This window comes from Sus scrofa, chromosome 9 (genome assembly GCF_054392235.1).
Source record: "Sus scrofa isolate SSC_HxYL_T2T_F1_AM1 chromosome 9, Sscrofa_HxYL_maternal_Yorkshire_Landrace_v2.0, whole genome shotgun sequence".
Taxonomy (NCBI): Eukaryota; Metazoa; Chordata; class Mammalia; order Artiodactyla; family Suidae; genus Sus; species Sus scrofa.
The window spans coordinates 139080303-139103604 of NC_139391.1; the positions used below are offsets into that span (position 1 = coordinate 139080303).

At 48.2% G+C, this 23302-nt stretch overlaps 1 long non-coding RNA gene across 2 annotated transcripts in view; it reads left to right on the top strand.

The window, feature by feature from the left end:
• Positions 1-23302, top strand: part of LOC146400229 (uncharacterized) — an 84382-nt gene that overhangs the window by 22357 nt on the left and 38723 nt on the right. The window lies entirely within an intron of this gene.

Genomic DNA, 23302 nt, shown 5'->3' on the forward strand with positions numbered 1-23302 from the left:
ATAATCTACAACTAACTGGGGGGACAGAGTCATCCTCCTCACCCCCCCCTTTTTTTTGCTTTTTAGGGCCACACCCACAGCATATGCAGGTTCCCACGCTAGGGGTCTAATTGGAGCTACAGCTGCCAGGCCCACGTGCAGCCACAGCAACGCGGGATCCAAGCCGTGTCTGTGACCTACACCACAGCTCACAGCAACGCCGGATCTTTAACCCACCGAGCAAGGCCAGGAGTCAAACCAGCGACCTCATGGTTCCTAGTGGGATTTGTTTCTGCTGTGCCACGACAGGAACTCCCGAGAGTAATTCTTAAGGAAAATTATGTTTCCTGTTCTTTCCTTAAGAAACCAAAAAAACACAAATTTTGCATATGTATTTTATCCAGCATATTATCAATTTCACCAAGAACTTCAAATTTATTACCATAGATAAAGACAGTTTGACTTATGGATTAAAAAATGTCTTTCGCTGGAGTTCACATCGTGGCTCGGTGGTTAGCGAATCTGACTAGGAACCATGAGGTTGTGGGTTCGATCCCTGGCCTTGCTCAGTGGGTTAAGGATCCAGCGTTGCCGTGAGCTGTCGTGTAGGTTGCAGACGCGGCTCGGATCCCACATTGCTGTGGCTCTGGTGCAGGCCGGCAGCTACAGCTCTGATTCGACCCCTAGCCTGGGAACCTCCATATGCCGCGGGAGTGGCCCTAGAAAAGGCAAACAGACAGAAAAAAAAAGTCTTTTGTTTTGATCTTATATCCTTTCTCTCGTTGCAAATTAATATACTTACTTGGACCTTTTATTTCTTTGAAATGTCGAAAGATGTTAACATTTATTTTCACAAAGAACTATCTCTCTTTTTAGGGTCTCACCTGCAGCATATGGAAGTTCCCAGGCTAGAGGTCCAATCGGAGCTGCAGCTGCCAGCCCACACCGCACCTCAAAGCAAAGTCAGATCCTTCACCCAATAAGCGAAGCCACATCCTCATGGACACCAGTCAGGTTCATTACTGCTGAGCCGTGACGGGAACTCCCATCTTCTCGAAGAACTATCTCATGAATGTATTTATACATTTGCTGTTTTTATTGATTTATCCTTTTCTCTTTTTTCTTACAACTAGGTTTGTTTCTCATCTAATGAGTTGACTCCTTAATTTGTTGTTGTTATTGTTGACTTTGATTTAATCATAAAAACTTTTAAGGCTATTGCAATCTTACTATCTCTTTAGTGAAAGAGAATTTTCCAGTGGCCAACTGGTTACTCTGTATCTTCCTCTCATGATTAATCATCCAAAGGTGCACCTGTTACTCTTCCTTTCCTTAAAATACCTTAAATTGTTCCTCACTGGGTACTGAAATGCATTGCCAGTTCTTACCTCTTATTCATACTCCTCCATATGCTGGCCATAATATGTACTTCTAAATGTATATTCCTAGTACTTCCTTTATTTATATCCTATTCTGGAGACAAACTAACTGGCTGTTACTTTTTCCAAACTTTCTTGCCACCAAGTATTGGCTTATGTTACTCCTTCCATTGGGAATGCCCTTTTTGCCACCATCACCCCCTGGAAAGAGTGCAGTCTTCTGAAATTGTATTCGGCTCTTCAGGTGACGGGCTTTCTGGTTCGCTGGAGTCCTGTGGAGTTGGAGCCATTGACTATCCCTTACTGGCCACCTGACTTCACCTTGCCTCGAATGCTGCACCCAGGCTGAGCGGCCCAGTGCACTCAGCAGTCCCCTTCCATGCTGATGTATCCATCCTTCCCAGACACATCCTATGACCACAACACCAGCGCAGTCAAGGGTACACGTATCATTCAGATCTGGAGGCTTGTTTCACTAAGAAGAACCACTCTTAACAATTACACCAGGACAGCAGGTTCAAACCCACCTACCTTGGATGAACCAGAAAACACAGTCATCACCTAACTAGGTTTCATGATCTGTATCTATATATACTCAATAAGTCTACATTGTTCTTATTTCTCTGAAGGCAGGGGAGTGAAAGGGATAGAAAAGCACTTTGCACAAACTGCAGAAACAAATATCCCCACCTGGAATTCTTCAGTGTTCTTCTTGTTTGGGTTCTGTAGATAATTTACATGGGTTTTGGCCATTGCCAATACTAGATATCAGAATCTATTGCCCCGATCATGGCCTCGTAGGATCCAAGCTAAGCAAGGGGAGGCAGAGAGCCATCTGGTTCAAATGATCCTAGGGTATGATACTGACTCGTAGTGTCTGAGACATGTCATGGGAGAGAGTGATGTCATGTCCCAAGCTTATCACAAGATACACAGTCACACAGATTTTATAGCTCCCAGTGTTATAATATTTTCTCAAGTCTTCTCCCAATTCCATTTGCTCTCCCATCACCATGACAACACACATTTCATTAATAATGGAGACCTGAGGGAAAGCTTCTGGAGTTAGGTCCCTCTCAGGACTCGCCTCCTGCTTTGGCATTCCATGAAACCATTCTAATTCTAGGCACTGCGCTTTGAAGATTCCCAGTGTTCTCCGTTTTGCATAACAGAGATTAATACTAGAGACGTAAAAATGCAGGATTTTGCCAAGATCTCCTAAAGCAATTAGCTGGTAGAACAAAAGGAACAAAAGGAAAGCCATTCTAAAAAATGCTAAGCCATTTAGATGTGGAGATCCATGTCTAATTCCTGCTTCTGACCTAGAGAAACAGGAAGAGATGGATTCTAAAGGGTTCAGCCTATTTTCACAGGGCCTCTCTTTTGCAAATGAGACAGCAAAGAACAGTTTTGAGGAGATGAACTGGTCACAGATGTGCAGCCGAGGTAACAACATCCTGGGGGTGCCTGGTGCTTTTTCCTGTGGAGACTTAGTCAACTTTTAGCGGTCCTGTGATATAATGTAAAAATAAACGAAGTGACCTTTCTGAATTGTCCATTGTGGGTTGGAGCTACCTGAGCCCCTGGTCCTGTGCTGAGATGCTTCAAAGCCTTAGTAACAATGTTTGGATCCCCATGAAGCTCTATTCTACCCAAGTTTCCCAGGAAATTTGGGTAGGAGTGGGGTTGATGGGCTTCCTTATTTATAGTCAGAAGTGTTGATAAAAGAAGTAAAGCTTTGAAAGCTTCCAATCCTGCGCCCGCTCATGGCCACTGTCAATCAGTTCTTCGTGGATTGGACGCTGGCCTGGCTGTGCTGTGGGAACATGGGACATTGCGGGTACTTGCAGCAGCAGGACTGTCCTGCATGAATGAAAGGACCTATGAGCCCCTTCCCAAATAAATGAATAAATAGATAAAAGCAGAGACTCTCTTATCAGATTTACTGTCAACTGATCAAACTTAGATGACGGCATGACATTAGATGATATATATGTCACGCTCCTGAATTATTTCCTTTCAGTAAAATGGAAAGAGTCATACTAATATTAAAGGTGAGAATTAATCCTAACAGGAGAGCCTGGAATAAAACTGTTCTCAGTAAGGGTTAGGAAACGTAAGGCTAAAATCATTATCATCTTCACCAAGGAACTTTGGGAGGAAGCCCTTTGAGTCCCTTCCTGTAGAGGACACGCAGGTTCCACCACAGCCTCCGTTTTGGTTCAGAAGCATCAGATGGATTGTCCAGCAGTGAAAGAAACCAGAAATGAGTTCAGGGCCAAACAGTCCAAACCATGTGACGTTCAGGAACATGAGGAGCCAGAGTCCACCAAAAACAAATGAGTTTGGACTTTTCTATTGTAGGAAGAGCAGCATGCAGGTCAGCATAAGAGGGGGTGCGCCTGAGGATTTTACACATCTGGCTGTCCCTGGCAGGGTCTTTCACTGGCACCTACCAGTGGCCTCGCAGCCAGGCCGTCTTCTCCATCACAGCAGCATGGGACCTGTGAGACCTAAAGGACCCACGGAAGAGAGAGAAGAGGCAAAGGGAGCAGCCTCACCTCCTCCCACCAATAGCGCTTTGTCCCACGGGCTCAACCCAATGAAACCCTTGTAAGTGGCTTTCTTTCACTTCCCATTACCTAATCGGTCCTTGAGCCATTGAGCCTCTTTCTGCTAAAATGTTTCTGTTGCCTTCCGTTGCTATTTTCCGCTGCTCCCCTTCTACAGCCATCCTTGTCAGCTCATGCCTGATTTCATCTAGCACCTTGCGCAGATGTCCCTGTCTCCAGGGTCTGCCCGCTCCAATACACTCCGCCCAGCTGCCTGGAGAAGCTTCCTTGGGCAAGAAGGGGTGTGTCCACCATCCTCCCCCTCTAGGGCCTCTGGTGTCTCTGGTTCCCTCTTTCTCCCACCTCACCAAGCCCGTTCCCCCTTCTTCTTCACAGCCCTTCCTGCTGAAACCAAGCTTACTGGCTTCTCAAGCCCTGGGTGTGATTTTCTTGTCCAGATGTTACCTATCATTTCCCCGAGCTGCCATGGCCTCCCCCTTCCTCCCTGCTAATGCCAGCTCTGGACTGCCCTTCAAATTTAGCTTTAATACTATACCTTCCTAGACACGTACCCTGGAGCAGTGCAGGACACCTCAGCTTGCGAATGGACTTGGGTATTTGTGGGGTAAATCCTGACCCCTGAAATCCCTCCTAGGTGTCCAGAAGGAGCCCCCCCAAGTTTGATCTCAAGCCTTCCTCAGGTGCCAGCTTTATAATGTGGCTCCACCGCACAGTAATTCTCGCTTGATGCTATGTTACCTTATAAATGTGGTGACTTCATTTCAATCTCTCTCCCGAACTGGATGAAAATTCCCCAAAGGCAGAGATTCTGCTTTCCATTTGCACCCCCTTCAATCACATATGCATGACTGTGTGCAGAGAAGCGGCTCAAGAAAGGCCAGGGCTGCCTGAAGTCGAACTCTCAAATGGCCCCGGGACAACTGACCTTTCCATAAGAAAAATAAATTGGAAATAACCTCAATACTCAACCCTATAAATACAGTATGAGATATCTTTGTGATGTAATATTATTCATACCTTAAAAACATTTTCGAAGCAATTTTTAGTGACAGGAGAAAAATCTCGCTATATAAACTTGCTTTATATACACAATTTTTATATAACTATATTATGTAATTTCAGTGTAACAATCTAAAGATAGAAAAATGATGGGAAAAAAAAGGAAGGGAGGAATGAAGGAAGGAAAGGAGGGAGCGAGGAGGATTTCTGGGGAAAAATCCGGCAGTGTGTAGATGGAGTTGATCTCTGAGCAGTTCTTGGTATCTTTTAAATTTATTTTCATCTTTAGCATGTAGCATGTTCTGGTTTTGGTTTTTTTTTCACATTTAAAAAAATAATCCTATAGTGCTTGTAATACAAACGTGAGCCTTATTAAAACTGCCATGGCTTATCAACAGGTATTATTTTCTAACAGTATCTGTGTTAATATAACATCCTAAGGGGAAGAAGTAGGCCAGCGATAAGGTGGAGAAACTGACGGATAAACAGGAGAATACAGTTTTGATCTTCAGGAACTTCCCAGGTGATAGAGCAGGGGTCACTCTTTGCTTGTGGGTTGTACCTTATTCCTCAGAGCAGGTAGGAGAAAAGGTGGCACGTTTTCATTTTGTATGTGTTGCCAATCCCATCCTTTTTTTTTTTTTTTTTCTGTCTTTTGTCTTTTTAGGGCCACACCTGCGGCATATGGAGGTTCCCAGGCTAGGGGTCTAATCAGAGCTCTAGCCACCGGCCTACACCACAGCCACAGCAATGCAGGATCCGAGCTGAGTCTGCAACCTACACCACCGCTCATGGCAACGCCGGATCCTCAACCCACTGAGCGAGGCCAGGGATCGAACCTACAACCTCATGGTTCCGGGTTGGATTCGTTTCTGGTGCCCCGCAACGGGACCTCCCCAATCCCCTCCTTTGTGTGACAAAGTCACCCAGTCCATCTCCACAACCACCACCGTGGCTACCAGCTCTGCCTCCACAACCACAAACGTCACCATCTACGCCGCCACTTCCACCACCATCTCAACGCCACTGCCCCCGTCACCATCACCTGCACCTGCACCAACAACCAACATAACCTCTACCGCTGCCCCTGACACCTTGAGCTCTCCCACATCCAGCACCACCACCACCAGCCTCACCTTCATCACTTCCTCCATCGCCACCACCGTAAGGTGGCTCTTGTCACCACCATCAACCGATACAGAGTAGGTAAGTCCTCTACGGACAGTTGAGTGGAGGGAGGGTACAGAGGCGTATGAGATTACAGTGTATTTCCCAAGGTACTATACTTTAAAAATAAGCAGAATTTTCTTGTAGAGTTTCCAAACCATGACTCAGATGTGATTAGGGCTTAACCGACCAAAAGGATGGAGAGGAAATCTCCTGCCTCACTCCTTACTTCTGACTCTTAGGACAAAATGCCATAGACTCAGTAGCTTATAAACAATATCAATTTATTTTTCACTGTTTTGGAGGCTAGGAATTCCAGGATCAAGACCCCAGCATGGCTAGGTGAGCACCTTCTGCTTCTTAGCCTGTCTTTCTGCCGTGTCCTCGAATGGTGAAGGGCTCTAAGTCTCTCTCTAGAGCCTCTCTCACAAGGGCGCTAATGACTTTCATGGGGGCTCCACCCTTAGGACCTAATCATCCCCAAATTCCCACCGAATATCAACATATTTGGGGGTTAGGATTTTGGAGGGGATACACACATTCAGAACATAGCACCCCCACAGCACCTGAGCTGAAAGGGAAGACTGACCTTGTAAGAACACTGACCCAGGAGTTCCTGTCGTGGCGCAGTGGTTAATGAATCCGACTGGGAACCATGAGGTTGCGGGTTCGATCACTGGCCTTGCTCAGTGGGTTAAGGATCCGGCGTTGCCGTGAGCTGTGGTGTAGGTTGCAGAAGCGGCTTAGATCCCGCGTTGCTGTGGCTGTGGCGTAGGCTGGCGGCTACAGCTCCGATTCGACCCCTAGCCTGGGAACCTCCATATGCCTCAGGAGCGGCCCTAGAAAAGGCAAAAAGACAAAAAAAAAAAAAAAAAAAAGAACACTGACCCAGATGGTCAGGAGTTCACATCAGCTTTCTAAGAACCAAACCACACCATGAATCCAGTCTCGTATGACCCAGTATCTTCCAGAATGTTTGCTTAGAAACTATTGTACACAGACAGGCAGTAGAGAAAATGGTAGGTAGGGGTGAAGGCAGCTGAGGTTGAGGAGAGCTTAGCAGGTGTGTGTGTCTTTGTGCATGTGTGCACGTGTGTGTGTGTGTGAGCATGTGCACGTGTGCTGATACTCACACATGCACTGGAGCATGAGGGAGGACTGCTGAGTTCCAGGATGCCCGTAGCACCATTTGGTTATGCTTAGGTTATTACATATTTTCGCATACAAATTGAGTAATAGTCACTTTTGCCCAGCAGCATCAAAAGGATGCACTGTTTCAAATTAACCTTGTCTGTAAAGGAAAACGTGTGTGTGTGACAGAGAGAGCTAGAAAATGGCTTCTTTCTGCAGCACCCGTTGTAATTCAGCCACAGCTGCTGAAACCTATGGTGCATTTTCAGGAGCACAGGGAGGCAGGGAAGGGGAGGAGTCTGGTCAGGACAGAGTTTGAGTGGGAGGCGGAGGGTGAGTCCCCGTGGAGCCAGCCCCTCAGGGGCCAGAGACCGTGGCCATTTGGCCACATGTGCATATCTGAGAGGGCTGACGTGGGGACAGTGCTCATCATTCATTCCTGCACTCATTCATGTATTCATTCTCGTGACTGGGCACTCACTGGGTACCAGACATTATTCTGGGCATTGGAAATGGAGCGGTGAACAAAACAGACGAAGTTCTTTTCTTTATAGAGCTTATGTTCTGGAACGGGATACAGCATGAACAAGTAAGTTTCTCCTCTCATAATGCCATGCGTGGTCAGTGGTGCCAGGGGCCTGGTAAAGAAACGGAGCATGACCCCAGCACAGGGGGTGCTATTTTAGATGGAGGGGTCAGAGAAGGCCTTTCTGAGGGGGTGGTATTTGAACAGAGCCTTGAATGAAGGGAAGGAGTAGTCGTGCAAACATCCGAGGAAAGAAAGTTCTAGGTAGAGGCAATAGGAAGTGCAAAGGCCCTGAGGCCCAAACAAGCTCCCAGTACATTAGTTTAAAGTATATACGCAAAATCTCACCTCTGCGACATAGGGAGGGGCACAGGGGCCTCTCTAGGCTCCACCTCTTACTGCGTCCAGTTCTGCAGGGCCAGTCCCACAGTGGCCTTCACCTGCTTTGCTCAGGCACAGCCAGACAGTGCTGCACCTCGGCATGACCATGCACCTCTCGTTTCCTGCCCCCAAGTGTCTCTGATTCCCAGCAGCCTGGCATTTAGGAATCTGATCCGAAAGTGCAAGAAGTTATCACCCACTGGGAAATGATGGCTAAATGCAGATAACAGTTGACACCCAGAACATGATGGCTAAATGCTTCTCCTTTTGTTCCCGTGGATAGCTAATCCTGATTTGAAATTCAGTGGGATTGAGCGCCAGCCCACTGAAATTCAGTGGGATTGAGTGCAGTATCCAGCTCCGGGAGGCTCCTCCTACTGCCTTGCCTGTGCCCTCTACCCTGTTCCACCCCCCAGGTCTTGAGTTCCTTCTGCTTTGGATCACATTTCTCAGTAAACTTGCTGTGTATTTAGCAGGCACTGTGTTTAGGGGGTACAAGAGAAGAGACTACGACTCTCCCCCAATCCACAGAGGAGGAAGGAAGACATTGAATAAATTGTCCAAGGTCACACTGGAGTTAGATATGGCAGCAAAATTTATCTGACCTGCCATGACCTTAACCACCCCAGTATGATCCCCTGTACTCAGAATTTGGCAGGTGGCAGTGTTTCATGTCTGGATAGTCCTTCCTGTTGGGAGCAGAGAAAACCCCAAGCCAATGATGAAGATACACAGATTGGCAAGGGTGAGGAGGGTTCCCAGATCAGCCCATTTGATGGGGGTTCAGGGAAGCTGCAGGTGCCGATAGGATCAGCGCTCATCAGGGACTGAAGAAGCAGCTCGGACCCATGGCTTCGGACAGGCACGAGGGTACGAGCCGGTTGGGCCCAGGGAGCTGTTGGTACCGAGGCCCTCCCTCCCACAGGCCCTCCCTCCCACTTCTGATATCCTAGAAACCAGGCCTGCAGTTGCAGAAGGCGTTTCAGAGCCCAGCCTGCAGGGGGCAAGTGAAGAATCTCCTTTGTTCTGCATGTAGGTCAAGCATAAGGAAGTTAGCATCAGCCATTTTTTGTGTGTGTGTGTGTGTGTGTGTGTGTGTGTGTTTTTGCCTTTTCGAGGGCCACACCCGCGGCATATAGAGGTTCCCAGGCTAGGAGTCCAATCGGAGCTGTAGTCTCCAGCCTCCGCCAGAGCCACAACAACGCGGGATCCAAGCTGTGTCTGCAACCTACACCACAGCTCATGGCAACGCCTTCTCCTTAGCCCACTGAGCGAGGCCAGGGATCGAACCCACAACCTCATGGATGCTAGTCGGGTTCATTAACCACTGAGCCACGACGGGAGCTCCAAGCATCAGCTATTTTTTAAATGATAAGTGTAGTCAGATTGATACGAAACAAAAGTCCTAATTGCTAGTAATACTATTTCCTTGAATCAGCCCTTCTCTGTGCCAGGCACTGTGCTGAGTGCTTGGCATCCAGTATATTTTCGGAACCGCTGCGATGTAAGTACAGTTAGGACCCATATTTTCACGGTCAGGATTAGGGTGGTTCACTCAGCAGAGGCCACACCGGCAATAAATGGCAGAACCAGGGCTCGAACTAGGTCTGTATGACACCAGAGCCCTTTCTTCTTAATCGCTTCTCTGGGATGCCCGAGTGAAGCCTTTTTTAGGAGGCCACGCAAAGCTAGGGGAGAAGCTGGGGCAGAAAACTGTAGGGAACACGATTCTGATGCTGGTGCAGAGGCTGAAAAAATTCTAAGAAGACCCAGGAGAACAGTTCAAGGGTCCAGAAGAAGGAGCGATGGAATGAAATCACGAGGGAGGCCTATGAGTAGAAAAGACAAGACTTGACCCAAATGTGGAGAAAGAATCTATGAGGCTGTGGTACCAATTAAACCAGAGCACAAGGGAAAGAGGCGATCTTGGGAGATTCTGGAACTTGGACCCGACCGAAGAGTGTGATGATACGGTGAATAGTTACACGGATCCCAGCCGAGGAGGCGAGAAACCGTGGGGTCTGTTTAGGTGACAGACCTTGAGGAGTTCCCGTCACGGTGCAGTGGAAATGAGTCTGACTAGGAGCTGTAATGATTCAAATCCCACGATCCCTGGCCTCGCTCAGTGGGTTAAGGATCCGGCGTTGCCATGACCTGCGGTGTATGCACGTTGCAGACTCGGCTCAGATCCCGTGTTGCTGTGGCTGTGGTGCAGGCCAGCAGCTGTAGCTCTGATTCTACTCCTAGTCTGGGAACTTCCACATGCCATGGGTGCAGCCCCAAAAAGAAAAAAAAAATTGAGTGCTTTTCTGAAAAACGTATCCCAGAGACTGATGGAATTGGATCGAGTGCTTTTCTGAAAAACGTATCCCAGAGACTGATGGAATTGGATCGAGTGCTTTTCTGAAAAACGTATCCCAGAGACTGATGGAATTGGATCGAGTGCTTTTCTGAAAAACGTATCCCAGAGACTGATGGAATTGGATCGAGGTCTGGAAACGCAGATTTAGGGCAGACTCAGTCTTACTTAGGTCAGCTGGAGAAAGAGGCCTGGGCGCCTCTGCCCACTGGTCCAGGAGGGCCTGGGTTCTCTCACTTCTCTGCCCACCTGCTTTTTGCCCCTGTCCAGGGTCTTCCTGCTTTTTCCAATTCCACTCTGTCCTTTCCAGCGCTCGGCTCACGGGGGATCTGTCTTGCCCAGACCGGATTCCGAGTTATTCGTCAGTGGGGACCACGTCTTAAACTTATTTTTCTTTTATGCCAAATGGCATTCTAGTAGATTGTTAGCGCAATACCCTGTTGGGCTTTTCATTTTCAAAAGAACAAATTCTGAAATGCAACATAGATCTTCACTTTCCAGGGCCATTCAAAGCAGAACCAGGTAAACCCAAAGCGCTCACAGAAAGGGACCGAGTCCAGCCGCATCCTTGCAACCCTGGTCCTCGGCAGGCGTTGCTCCATCCTCAACCCTCATTCCTGCTTATCATCAGCATTCAGCATCCGAGTCTCCCATCTTCCCACGCCAATCTCTAGCCTCAGGCAGTTGAGACATCGGAGTTTTGCAATTAAATTCTCCCCTCCGGCCAAACTGACCCCAAACCATACTCACAGAATTGCCCAAGTTTATGTATTGTTCTGGTTTTGTTTCCGCCTTTTCTGGGGCCACACAGAGCCTCCTCACAGGCAGGGTAGCTTTGCTCTACTCTGAAAGGTGGCCTGCTTTAGGGCATGGATGCTCTGAGGCTGCCCCCTTGCTGGATCCGCTGGCCCCTTTGACCGCTGCTGCTGCCCCATCCCTGCCTGTGGGCAGAGCAGACCCTCAGCAGAAGGGGGAAACAGGCGAGGTGAACCTTACAACGCGCTCGCACCCACTCATCCCACCATCTCTGCTGGCTGGTGCCTTCTTGGCTATGGCCAAATCCTTCAGACAGTTGCCACCAGCTGCCAGTGGGGAGACCCCTTGTCCTCCTCCACCATCCAGCTCAGTAGGAATGTACATAGGAGGTGCTTAAGGGCAGGCCCTGGCTTTTGTGTGGGTTTCCACGATGAATCACTTGTTTCTTCTCAAAGAGAACCCACCTTAGGTCTGTGGCAAGTGCAACCCTCAAGAAAGTAAACTTCGAAAAGCAAAAATTCATTGCGGAACCCCCATAAATAGGGACAGCGGAGGAGGGCTGCCTAGCTTGCTGCCAGGCAGGAACGGCCTCTTGATGCAGGGCAGACGTATCCATTAGGCCCAGCAAGTGCGTGCCCAGGACACACAACACTTTTAAGAGCCCATGAGAACTTTTAATTTTTTTTTAAATGTTTTGGCTTTTTCCTTTTTAGAGCCACACCTGTGGCATATGGAGGTTCCCAGGCTAGGGGTCTGATCGGAGTTGCAGCTGCTGGCCCCCACCCCAGCCACAGAAACATGGGATCTGAGCTGCGTCTGTGACCTACACCACAGCACATGGCAACGCCAGATCCTTAACCCACGGAGCAAGGCCAGGGATCGAACCTGGGTACTCATGGATACTAGTCGGGTTCATTAACTGCTGAGCCACGACGGGAATGCTGAGAATTTTTCAGATGCTCCGTGTTTTTAAACTCAGAAGAAACACATGAATAGAAGTACAATAAACATATGACAATACATTCAGCCTTTATATAAGAACCCGGTGGCTAAACAGGATTTTTAATTTTTTTTAGCGGAAGGGCACGCAGTGACAATATTGCCTGGGGCCTTGGAAGGCCAAGCCGCACCGAGCCTAGAGGAGGCTAGGGAACCAGTTGGAGACAGGCAGTAGTGAGGGTTTAGGGAAAGAAGAAGGTGGGGACGCGGGAGAGAGGCTCAGCCACAGGTTTTAAAACCTTCAGCTCGGTCCTGCGAGACTGTTCCCTTCCACACCTTCACTTAACACCCTGCGCTCAACCCCAACTTGCCACATTCTGGGAGTTCCCCCTGTGGCACAGCAGGTTAAGGATCTGGCGTGGCTGAGGCTGTGGCAAAGATCACAGCTGTGGCTCGGTTTGATCTCTGACCTGGGAACTTCCATGAGCCACGGCAGTGGCCAAAAATACATAAATAAGTAAGGATAATTTTCTGCGCCTCCTTCTCTCCTGTTGATATTCTCCTTAGAACAGCAGCTGGGGCACAAAGACAAGCATGTCTCATTTCATGGTGTTTGGCAGATACTGCATTTTTTTTACACATTGAAGGTCTGTAGCGACCCTGCCTCAAGCAAGTCTACTGGCGCCACTTCTTCCAACAGCATTTGCTCACGTGGTGTCTCGGGGTCACCCTGTGGTTCATTCGTGCAACACGTTGTACACTTTTCCGTGATTGCTCTCTTGGTCACGGGCCTCGGTGATCAGTGATCTTTGATGCTACTGCTCCGGCTCCCGAAGGTGCAGGTGACCGTTAGCATTTTCAGCAATAAAACGGTTTTTAATCAAGCCGTGCACATCGTCTTTTTAGGCACAGGGCTGTTGTGCTCTTTATAGACGACAGTATCGTGTAAAAATCACTTTCACATGCACTAGGAAACCCGGAACTTGCCGTGACCTGCTTTCTTGTGATCCTGGCTTCACTGCAGTGGTTGGAACTGAACCCACCATCTCTCTGAGGTCTGCCGGTTATTGCCAAATTGTTCCCGCCCACGAGCAACTTCCTACGCCACCTCCTCTGTGGGGAGAGTGATGCTTTAGATACGAGAGTGCTTCCAAGGGCAGGTGAGGGATGAGATTCGGGGGCAGGAGGGCTCTGGGCTACCCGCTTCACGCCTCTCCTGCATCAGGACATCAGCTGGAGCCTCTCTGCAAGGCTGGTGATGGACCATCGCCTGCCTTTGTCCTTCTGTGTACAAAGTGCTCAGAGTTTGCTCGCTCGGCGACCGTTTCTGAAACATGAAGTAAAAGCAGGATGAAAGAATAGGGAAAAAAAATACTCATTATGCAGGAATACAAGCACCCCCCCACCTCCTAATGCATGTGTCATTTAAATGCACTTGTGAGAGGTGTTCATTATTCCCCCCATTATTTAGAAATGTGCTTCAAAACCCCTCTAACAGCAGTGTGCCGTCACGTCGTTTAAACATGTGATTTGTTAAATCACTACCCTCACAGCCCCGAAGCTCCGGGGTTATATTGTCTCAGAGCTGACACAGCTCCAGGGGGGTCACCCTGCCACTGCGGGTTGTCTCCACTGGTCCCCAGCCCACCCTGACGGGTCATAAAGATCAGCTTCTGAAAGGCAAGGTTAAAGAGAGGACTAAGTGACTCCGGATGCCGGCTGATGGCGTGAGTCCATTGTTCGCAGAGGCTGGTCAGCGCCCAGTGAGAAGGGAGCCCATTGTTGTCAAGAAGCTCAGTAGACAAAGCCTAGACCTGGCGTCCACCTGAGCCTAGGGCTGATGGAGGTCTTCCAGAAGGATCCTTGCCTTTAGGAATGGCTGTCTTTGGGAAGACTCGTGTACCGGAAAATGGGAACCTGCCAAAAGAAGCAGTGAGTGTGGGTCCCGTGCATTACAAAGAACACCTCTGAGCAGCCCTTCCCCTGGGCACACTCAAGGGTTTATATGCAGGTCTTGCAATGGTAGGAGAGAAATGCTTATGGCAAGCCACTGATTATAGAAAATCAAACTGAGATGCATGCATTGATTTGAGAGGAAAATAAGAATAATGGGGAGAAGGGTTTCAAACTTTAAAAAATCAATTTATGTAAATGTATCAAGAAGATATCAGTTCCATAAAGAAAAGGATGCCTCTCCTTTCTCTTGTTTTTGGCATAGCAGCTGTCAACTCGTATTTTCTTGCTGCACTGTCTTCCCTGCAGGTCAGTCTATATACCTTGTCTCTGCATGGCTACTTTACAAAAAAATAGGTATATGTATAAAGATGGTGAGGCAGCAGCTCAGTAAACAGCTGCCCCCGTGTGCTGGTGGGAGGGTGTGGCCATCGACTGGGGTGGCTATTGTGTGGTCCGAGGAGGGGTTTCTCTCCCTGCTGCGAGCAGAGGCAGACCCCAAACAGTCCCCTTTTCTAAATTCCTTTATTCAGTTACTGGCACTACAGTTCCACAGTCCAGCTCAAACCCTCGGCGATAGCATCGATGACTCCCTCTCGTTAATCCCTCAGATGCTGTCTGCCTCCAAATCCAGCCTATTCTTCCCCGTCTTCATCTCACACTCAGACTTGCCCATCACCTAAGACCCTCAGGTCTGCCCTTTATCTCTTTCACCTGCTCCCCTTATTCTAAAATCTTCCGTAAAGTTGAGTGTCTTCAATTTCCTGTCACGCCAGGGCGGACAAACCACAAAGTAGGGGAGGCTGAGTTTTCTGATTCTGAATTATTTCCTTTGCATGGTCGTGTCTCCAGCATGGGGTGGAGGTCAGACCTGCAGCGCCTCCCTGTTGGCCCATGGGCCGGAGCTCTCCTTTCAGACAAGAATGCAGACCCCTATGGAAGAGCGAGCAACGGTTTGTGGGCACACTTCGGTCTGCATTCATACTTAGAAAGGAAATACCCCTTCAAAGGAAAGTCTGGGGACATGCAGCTCTTCTTACCACATGGACAAACCTCTTACTGACTCACAGACAGCAGTTCAGCTCCCTGGAGCCAAGCCTTCTCCATCACATCCCTGGCCCATTAGCACTTGGTTTCAAATTTCCATACCACGTGGTGGATTTCTGGGAACGCTGTATCCAAGATGTGTGCAAGTCTCCACTCCCTACAAGACAGAAAAAGAGAAAATCCAGACCTTGGGCCAGCTTTCAAGGTCAAGCTTTACTATTTCTATCAAGATGGCAGAGGCCATAGGACCAAGGTTTGTGGAGGAATACAGCTCAAGGAAACATGTTTTGTTTTGCTTGCTTTCTCTTCAAACCATCTGAAGACGGGCCAAGGGATTTTTTTTTTTTAACTGAACAATTAGGTTGTCCAGGAGGTAACGGGTGTCCTCTCCATTAGGAGAGGTTCTTAAATTAAATCTCCATTAGGAGGTTCTTAAATTATTTGGGCGTAAAGAAAAATTCTAGGCTTTCCTACAAAATGTTGCAAAGAAGCTCACCACACTGTCCTTCCTCTAGGAAAAAAGTCCTCACTGCACAGCCTAGGGTTTCTGTCCTTTCCTGAAAAAGCAGTCACGGAGACCTGACTTCGATTTGTAGCTTCTCCACTAACTAGTCATGGACGAGTCACTTCCTCCTCTGGCCAATGATTAGATTCCTCTGTCCATCAACAGAAGTTGAAATGTAAGGTCCCTGTGGCTTTTTTGTCCTTCCTGGGATGTGACCTTCTGGGGGACTGCTGGAACATTCTTGACCAAGTACATTCTGTGGCCGGACAGGGAAGGCTATCTCCAGAAGGTTCCCGTATTACCCAATCACAATGGCACCCAGGTTGGGCTAGCAAATTTTTGACTTCTGATGTTAGTTCTCACGAGGGACTGAGAGAGACACAAGGACCTTCTCCCCCAGTAAAAGAAGCAAGGTTTTGTTTCCTAGTTCATCATCAATCCTAGCATGTTTTATATAAATGCCCCTAGAAAGCTCTCACTTTCACTTCTTGCCAGGACTCGCTGAGCTCCTGGCTCAGGCTGGGGAACAGAGGAAGAATTACGAGTGTGGCTGAGCACACTGGCACGCATGCGGCTGAGGCAGCTCAGTGTATCAGTAACGTGTAATGACAGCCTCCCATCTGTTCTCTGGAACTCTTCATCTGAGCCTTCACCAAGCTGGAAATCTGGAAAGGGATGAACACAAGCAAGATGCACAAAAGCCACACAGGAGCTCAGAAGTAGCTGGAAAAAAAAAAAGGGATCCACCGGGAGTTGACAGTGGGGAGGCTGGTTGACGGCAGAGCTCAGGCAAACAGGGCGGGAGGTCTTGGAGGTGAAAAGCAAGGTCAAGGTCAAGGCTGGGAAGTGCAACCTCCAGGCCCAACTTTGGAGCTTTAGAGTCGGATCTTGAGCATCCCTGCAATAAGGTCCAGGTCCAGGAAGGAGCAACTGTTCCCTAAAGCCCTTCATCAATGAGACTTTATATTTTCCCAGTGTCCACTGCAGCACAGATCCCTTGGCCAAAACTGGAACTGAAAGTCTGACAGTTGTGCAGAATGTCTGACAGTCCTGCCTCTGCTCTCAGGGAAAGAAGAGAAGGGCAGCTGAAAAAAAGAAGGAAGATCTAAGATGGCTTTGTGCCCCCAAATGGGTGGTCTCTGGAAAGAAAATAATGCAGAGAAAGGTCTGAGACTCCTTCCCGGGAACAGAGCAAGACCCCAGGTATCCTGGAAACACGGCCCAGGGAGAGCGATGGAACCTTGGGATGTGCCCTTGGCATTCGGAGCCCCGCCCACCACCGGCTCTGCCTTGAGCTGCTCTGTGGCCAGCCAGCATCTCTCACAGGCTACCTGGGAGCCCAGTTCTGCTGGGGTTTGCCTCGGGCGGCTGATGAGCCGGGAAGAAAGCTTATTAATGCCCCAATTTCCCCTCAGAAACCTTCCCCTCAGGGGACAGAGGGGCACATTTTCATGGATTGGATAAATGCTCTTGGGAATCTGAGATCACAGTTCTGGAATAAAAGCGGAATGGAGCAGGAGGTTACAGAATTTGTTGAGGCTGAAATACGACCTGTGAAAAGACAAGGGGAGAGGGAGCTGCTGGCTCTGGTCTGGGCCGAGGATGATTTCCCGTCTGTGGGTTTCAGACTTTTCATCCTGCTGATTAACTGAGTAAATTCACAAGCCTCTCCCGCTGCTCTCTGTGCTGTGAAGTCTTCCCCCCCCCACCCCAGCCCTCTCTGCTCTCTTTCCCTAAAATCTTAGGTCATCGGAAAAGACCTCAGAAATAGGAAGCAGATTAAAAATGTTTACCTACCACTTGAGGTGATTGTTAACTATCCCTTGGAGGGAGTCTCATTAGAAATATAAGTTTTGAAGGAGATCTCATTTCATTCTTTAATTCATTGATTTAACTTTTTGGAGCGCATCCTGGATTCGGGCGAGGTACCAGCCTGAGGACAGGCGAATAAGGGGCTGGTGTGCTGTCTGATCGCAGAGGGAGGAAATATGTATATGAGGTGATTACGGAACCCATCTAAGGCAATTTTAAGGGAGGGTAGATGATGAAAGGTAAAAAGCAAGTGTTGCTATGGAGAGAGATGTCTGGGGGCTTGACCTGGTCAGAAAGGGCTTGAAGGACACGGTTCTCAGGCTGGCCTTGCAGGGCCTGAGGCTTTGAATGGAGCAGAAGGGCAGAGGTGTCTGAGCAAATTGGCAGAGCAAAGCCTTTGCTGCTTCTCAGACCAAATCCCCCCCCCCCCCGACCCTCCCCAACTGGCAGAGGGTCGTGCCCACCAAGATCTCTGCAAACCACAACCACTTACCCTTTTGCAAATACAGTCCTGAAACCCACAGACGGTCTGGTCTGCTCCCAGGAGAGCTGGTCAGTGTGGTCCCTGGATCAGCAGTGCCAACAGCATCTGTGAGCTTGTTGGAAACGCAGAACCTCGAGTCCCCCTCCTGACCTACTGGACCAGAATCTGCCTGTAACAGAGCCAGGAGCTTCCTATGCACGTTCAAGTGTGAGCAGAGACCAGGCTCCCAGAGTCCCTCTGCCAGGTTCCAGGCTTGTCTTCTTTGCCCTCCCAGCAGGGTGCTTAGAGTTGTCCTGATCCAAGCCTTGCCAGGAGTTCTCAGTGTTAATCAGAAAATCTCAGCACACCAACTAGAGCCCCTGGCCCTGCCTCAGCTCAGCTGGCCTCTGCAGGCTTTTTGTAATTTTATTGGCATATAGTTGATTTACAACGTTGTATCAGTTTCAGGTAACAACCAAGTGAATCCGTCATACATGTAAATATATCCGTTCTTTTCTCCCACCTGGGTTATTACAAACTATTGAGTAGATTTTCCTGCGCTAGACAGTAGGTTCTCAATACTCATCTATTTTATACCATAGTGTATAAAACCATGTGTTATCCCCACCCTCCCAATTCTTCCCTCCCCTCAACAGTTTCACCTATGGTAACTGTAAGATTGATTTTAAAATATACGAGTTTGTTTCTATTTGTTAAACAAGTTCTTTTGAATTATTTTTATTAGATTCCACATATAAGTGATATTATATATTTGTCTTTCTGATTTATTTTACTCAGTATGATAATCTCTAGGTGTATCCATGTTGCTGCACATTATATTACTTCTTTCTTCTTCATGGCTGAATAATATTCCATTGCACATATGTGCCAAATCTTCTTCATCCCATCCTCTGCTGATGGACGTTTTGACTGCCCATCCCAGCCTCATCCTTAGCATTGGAGTCCTGTTCCATTCAAGAAAAGGTACCTTCTGGGACACACATGTCCAGCCTCACTGCACAACTTGCCTCTCAGATACAGGACTGTGGGAGAAGATGGGCTGTGGAGAAGAGAGCCTCATAATTCTGGACTTAAAATGAAAAGACCTAAGTTCAGATTTATGATCTGCTGCTGTGTAACCTTGAACAAGTCACCAGTTTGTTGAGCCTCAGTTTTCCCAATTATAAAAATGTATGTGCTAAGATGCAAATGATATGATAAAACAGAGTGGTTTAAAGCACAGGCTCCAAACGAAGTCTCTAGGATCGACTCTAACGAATTGCTTAGGGACCCTGGGCAAGGTACTTAACCTCTCCGCACCTCAGTTTCTTAATTTCTATTAAAACAATAATAATAGTAGTAGTACCTCAAGCCTTATAGGGTAGATCGAGTTCATATTTGAAAAGTATTTAGCATGGTTCCTGGCATATTGTTACCGCTACATACGTGTTTGCTAAATAAACACATTAAAACACAGAGCAGAGTGTCTGATCTAAAACAAGTGCTCAGTAAGTATCTGTTGTTTTTGCGTTTAAAGGTCAAAAGGCATAGAGAACAGACTTGTCCTTGTCAAAGGGGAGGGGTGGGAGTGGGATGGTTGGGGAGTTTGGGGTGAGTAGATACACACTGTTCCATTTAGAATGGAGAAGCAGGAGTTCCCGTCGTGGCGCAGTGGTTAACGAATCCGACTAGGAACCAGGAGGTTGCGGGTTCGGTCCCTGCCCTTGCTCAGTGGGTTAACGATCCGGCGTTGCCCTGAGCTGTGGTGTAGGTTGCAGATGCGGCTCGGATCCTGTGTTGCTGTGGCTCTGGCGTAGGCTGGTGGCTGCAGCTCCGATTCGACCCCTAGCCTGGGAACCTCCATATGCCGTGGGAGCGGCCCAAGAAATAGCAAAAAGACAAAAAAAAAAAAAAAAAAGAATGGAGAAGCAACGAGGTCCTGCTGTACAGCATGGGGAACTCCATCCAGTCTCTTGGGACAGACCATGATGGGAGATAATATAAGAAAGGGAACGTATATTTATTTATGATGAGGTCACTCGGCTGTACGGCAGAAATTGGCATAACATTGTAAATCAACTATACCTTATTTTTTATTTTTTTATTTTTTTACTTTTAATTTTTTTTTTCCACTGTACAGCATGGGGACCAAGTTACACATACATGTATACATTCTTTTTCCTCCCATTGTTCTAGACATAGTTCTCAATGCTACACAGCAGGATCTCATAAATCAACTATACTTTAATTAAAAAAAACTTTTAAAAAGTCAGTGAAGGAGTTCCCTGGTGGCTCAGCAGGTTAAGGACCCAGTGTGGTCAACTGCTGTGGCTCAGGTCACTGCTGTGGCACCAGTTTCATTCCTGGCCTGGGAAATTCTGGATGCCATGGAAGCAGAAGAAAAAAAAAGAAAAGAAAAGAAAAGAAAAAGTAAGATAAAAGGATAAAAGCAGAGGTTGGGGGATATGCAGGAGCCCCAGGGGAAAGGGACACACCCCTACCTCTACACTCGGGGCCCCAGGACCTGGTAAGCACGGAGTGGGTGAGCTGGGCTGCAGTTTCCTGGATGCAATGGGAGGAAGCCAGACAGAAGGGAGGTAGGGACCGGGAGGCGTGGCAGGGCGTGGCAAGATAGGCAGACATGCCTGCCCTTTAGTCCCTGTCAGTCACTCCCCGAGTTGAGGATGTGCTGATGTGTGTGAGAGCCAGACAGCGCCAATCTATGCTGGATCTTCATGCATCAGCCCCTGGGGAGCCCAGCTCTCACCACGTCAGTGTCACGGGAGAGGAGGCACTCTCGCCTCCCAGCCCCTCTAGTCAGGCGCAGCTGCTGCATAATTGCCTCGCCTTCTGGGGGTGGGAAGTCAAGTCCAAGCCCTTCCTGCCTTCACTTTGCAGAGATCAGGGCACATGTGTGGCCAGATCCTACGCCCTCTACCTGCATCAGTGAGCCCCCAACTAGTCCGTTCAGCGTGGAGAGTGAGCAAAGGAAAGGGGCGCTTTCTATAACCACATACCTGGGTTCCCTCAGTCCCCACCAGTCCGTCCTGCCTCTCCTCCCAGAAGAATCTCTCCATGCTGCTGTCCTGTGGCTCCCTCGGTGAGGACTTTTCAGTGGCCCCTGCCCCTTTTCCCTACTGTTTTACATCGAAGCCACTCTGCCTGCCCCTGCAGCCCTCAGGGACACAGAGCAGCTTTTGGTCAGTGCTGACTGTAGTCGGACCGTGTCTGCCCATCCCTCTCGAGACCTTATCTTCACAGTCATTCATGGGATGGGAGAGCTGCTCGGTCAGGTGAGGCTATGGGAGCATTGTCACCAGCTGATAAGGGCCAAGGTGGGAACTTGGCCTGGAACTTGGACGGGTCCAGTCCAGAACGGACTGGACCTCAAAACCCAAGACCTTGGCTTCTGTGCCTGTGTTTCCCAGTGTGTGGATCCTGTAAAACGAATCCCAAAATTTAGTAATAGATTTTTTTTTTTAATCTGTATACTTAAAAAAATTCTAGATTAAGTTAAGTGAAAGAATGTCCTTACAGTAGGACTTTTCAGAGTCCTGAAAATACAAATGAGAATTGTGAATCTCAGAGGGCTAGATGTACTTAGATGTGGAATTATTTTCCCCATCACAGGGCACCTTGCCTGGCTGGGATCTCCGAGTGTCTTTAGGAAATATTTCTCAGCGCCATATATTGCCTCTCACCACCGCCCCCATTGCATAATCCTCAGACATCCGCCCCCACCAGAGCCCAACTCCAGGCAGCCTGGTCTTCCTATCCCCAGAATCCTGCTGTCATTCCTGCCTTGGTACCTTAGCACAGGTTGCTGCTTTTCTTGGCTGTTCTTCTTTCCTTTCTAAGTTCGATCTTTCTATCCATCAAGAACCCAACCACATCTCTTCTCTCTCTGAAGTCTTTCCTGCACGCTCCAGCCCTCCCCATCGTCTGCTCCTCTCAGCTCCTATCCCAGTTTTAATCCTATTGGGAGACTCCTTGGGAAACTGATATCACTAGAAGTCCAAAAATTCTCAAAGTATACTTTGCACTTCTCTGATGGTCTCAGGGTCCTTAGCACGATATAGGAAGTTGTCATCAGGATTTGCTGAGGGGCTGTGGATTATTTAAAGCAGAATTTGGGGTCCCCCTGTGTGCCAGCCAGTGCCAGCCAGCTCAAAGAATACCAGCTGGAGGGACGAGGAACCCGCCTTCCACCCTTACCTTGCTCTCCCCTGGTTCATCTGGCTGCCTTCGTCCCGGGGGGGAGGGGGCTGTTCCAGAGCAGCACCCTCGGGGGCACCAGCCTTCTGGATTGACAGCTTCCTTGACTTGACTGGTTAAAAAAGAAGCCATTCTAAATGCAACAGTTTAAAACAGATAAGCAACAGAGTCCTACTCTGGCAGCACAGAGAGCTATGTCCAGTCTCTTGGGTTAGAACACAAGGGGAGATGGTGTAAAAAAAGTGTGTGTGTATGTGACTGGGTCACTTGGCTATATAGAAGAAATGGAAGGAGTATTGTAAATCAACTACACTTTAACAAAAACATTTTTAAAGATTTGCAATTATTAAAATTACAAAAAAGGAAAAAGGCCAGCCATGCCTGAGGACTAGTCCAGCCACCTACAGCCAGCCACACTTCCCATGCTCATCCTCTCTGTGGCAGAGGCAGCGGCGTGTGCTAGGCTGCAAACTCCCTGCAACAAGTCTCAAAAAAAAAAAAAAAGAAAGAAAAAAGAAAAGATCTCTGCAGCCTCTGGGATCATTGCCCATGTGTAATCTTTTTTCTCTTCCTGAACTTCAAGTCGCCTTCTGTGTCTCGTTGTGTCTGTCTCTGCCTGTCTGTCAGTTTGCCTCCCTTCTAGAAAAAAAAAAAAAAAAAAACCTGAATAAAACTGCAAACTGTCTCTCTTTCCCATCTGAGAGCAGAGAATAAAGCAGTCACATGTCAGGGGCACATTTTCGGGTTTTATATTCATCCACAATATTCTCCCCCCATAATTGCTATAGAAACGCCAAATCCTCTTCCATCCTTTTGTATAATGTGCTGACAGACCACACTTGAATGTTCCCAGCTCAGTGTTGGCTACAGCACACAGCAGCGCCCAGGGACAGGCAAGCATCACTTAAAAAATGCCCGTCTAGTTGACACTGGCTGTGTTCTCGCTTCCCCACATCTGACTTTTTCATCTAACTCAAGATGCAACTCCGAACGTCAGACTCAGATATAATGCTGCCTGCATGGCAGTGCCAACAACAGAGACAGATCTTTGGGAAGAGAGGGACTTTGCCAGGGCAGACAGGCACGTGCTCGCCAGGAGGGCACCTGGAGATGCACCT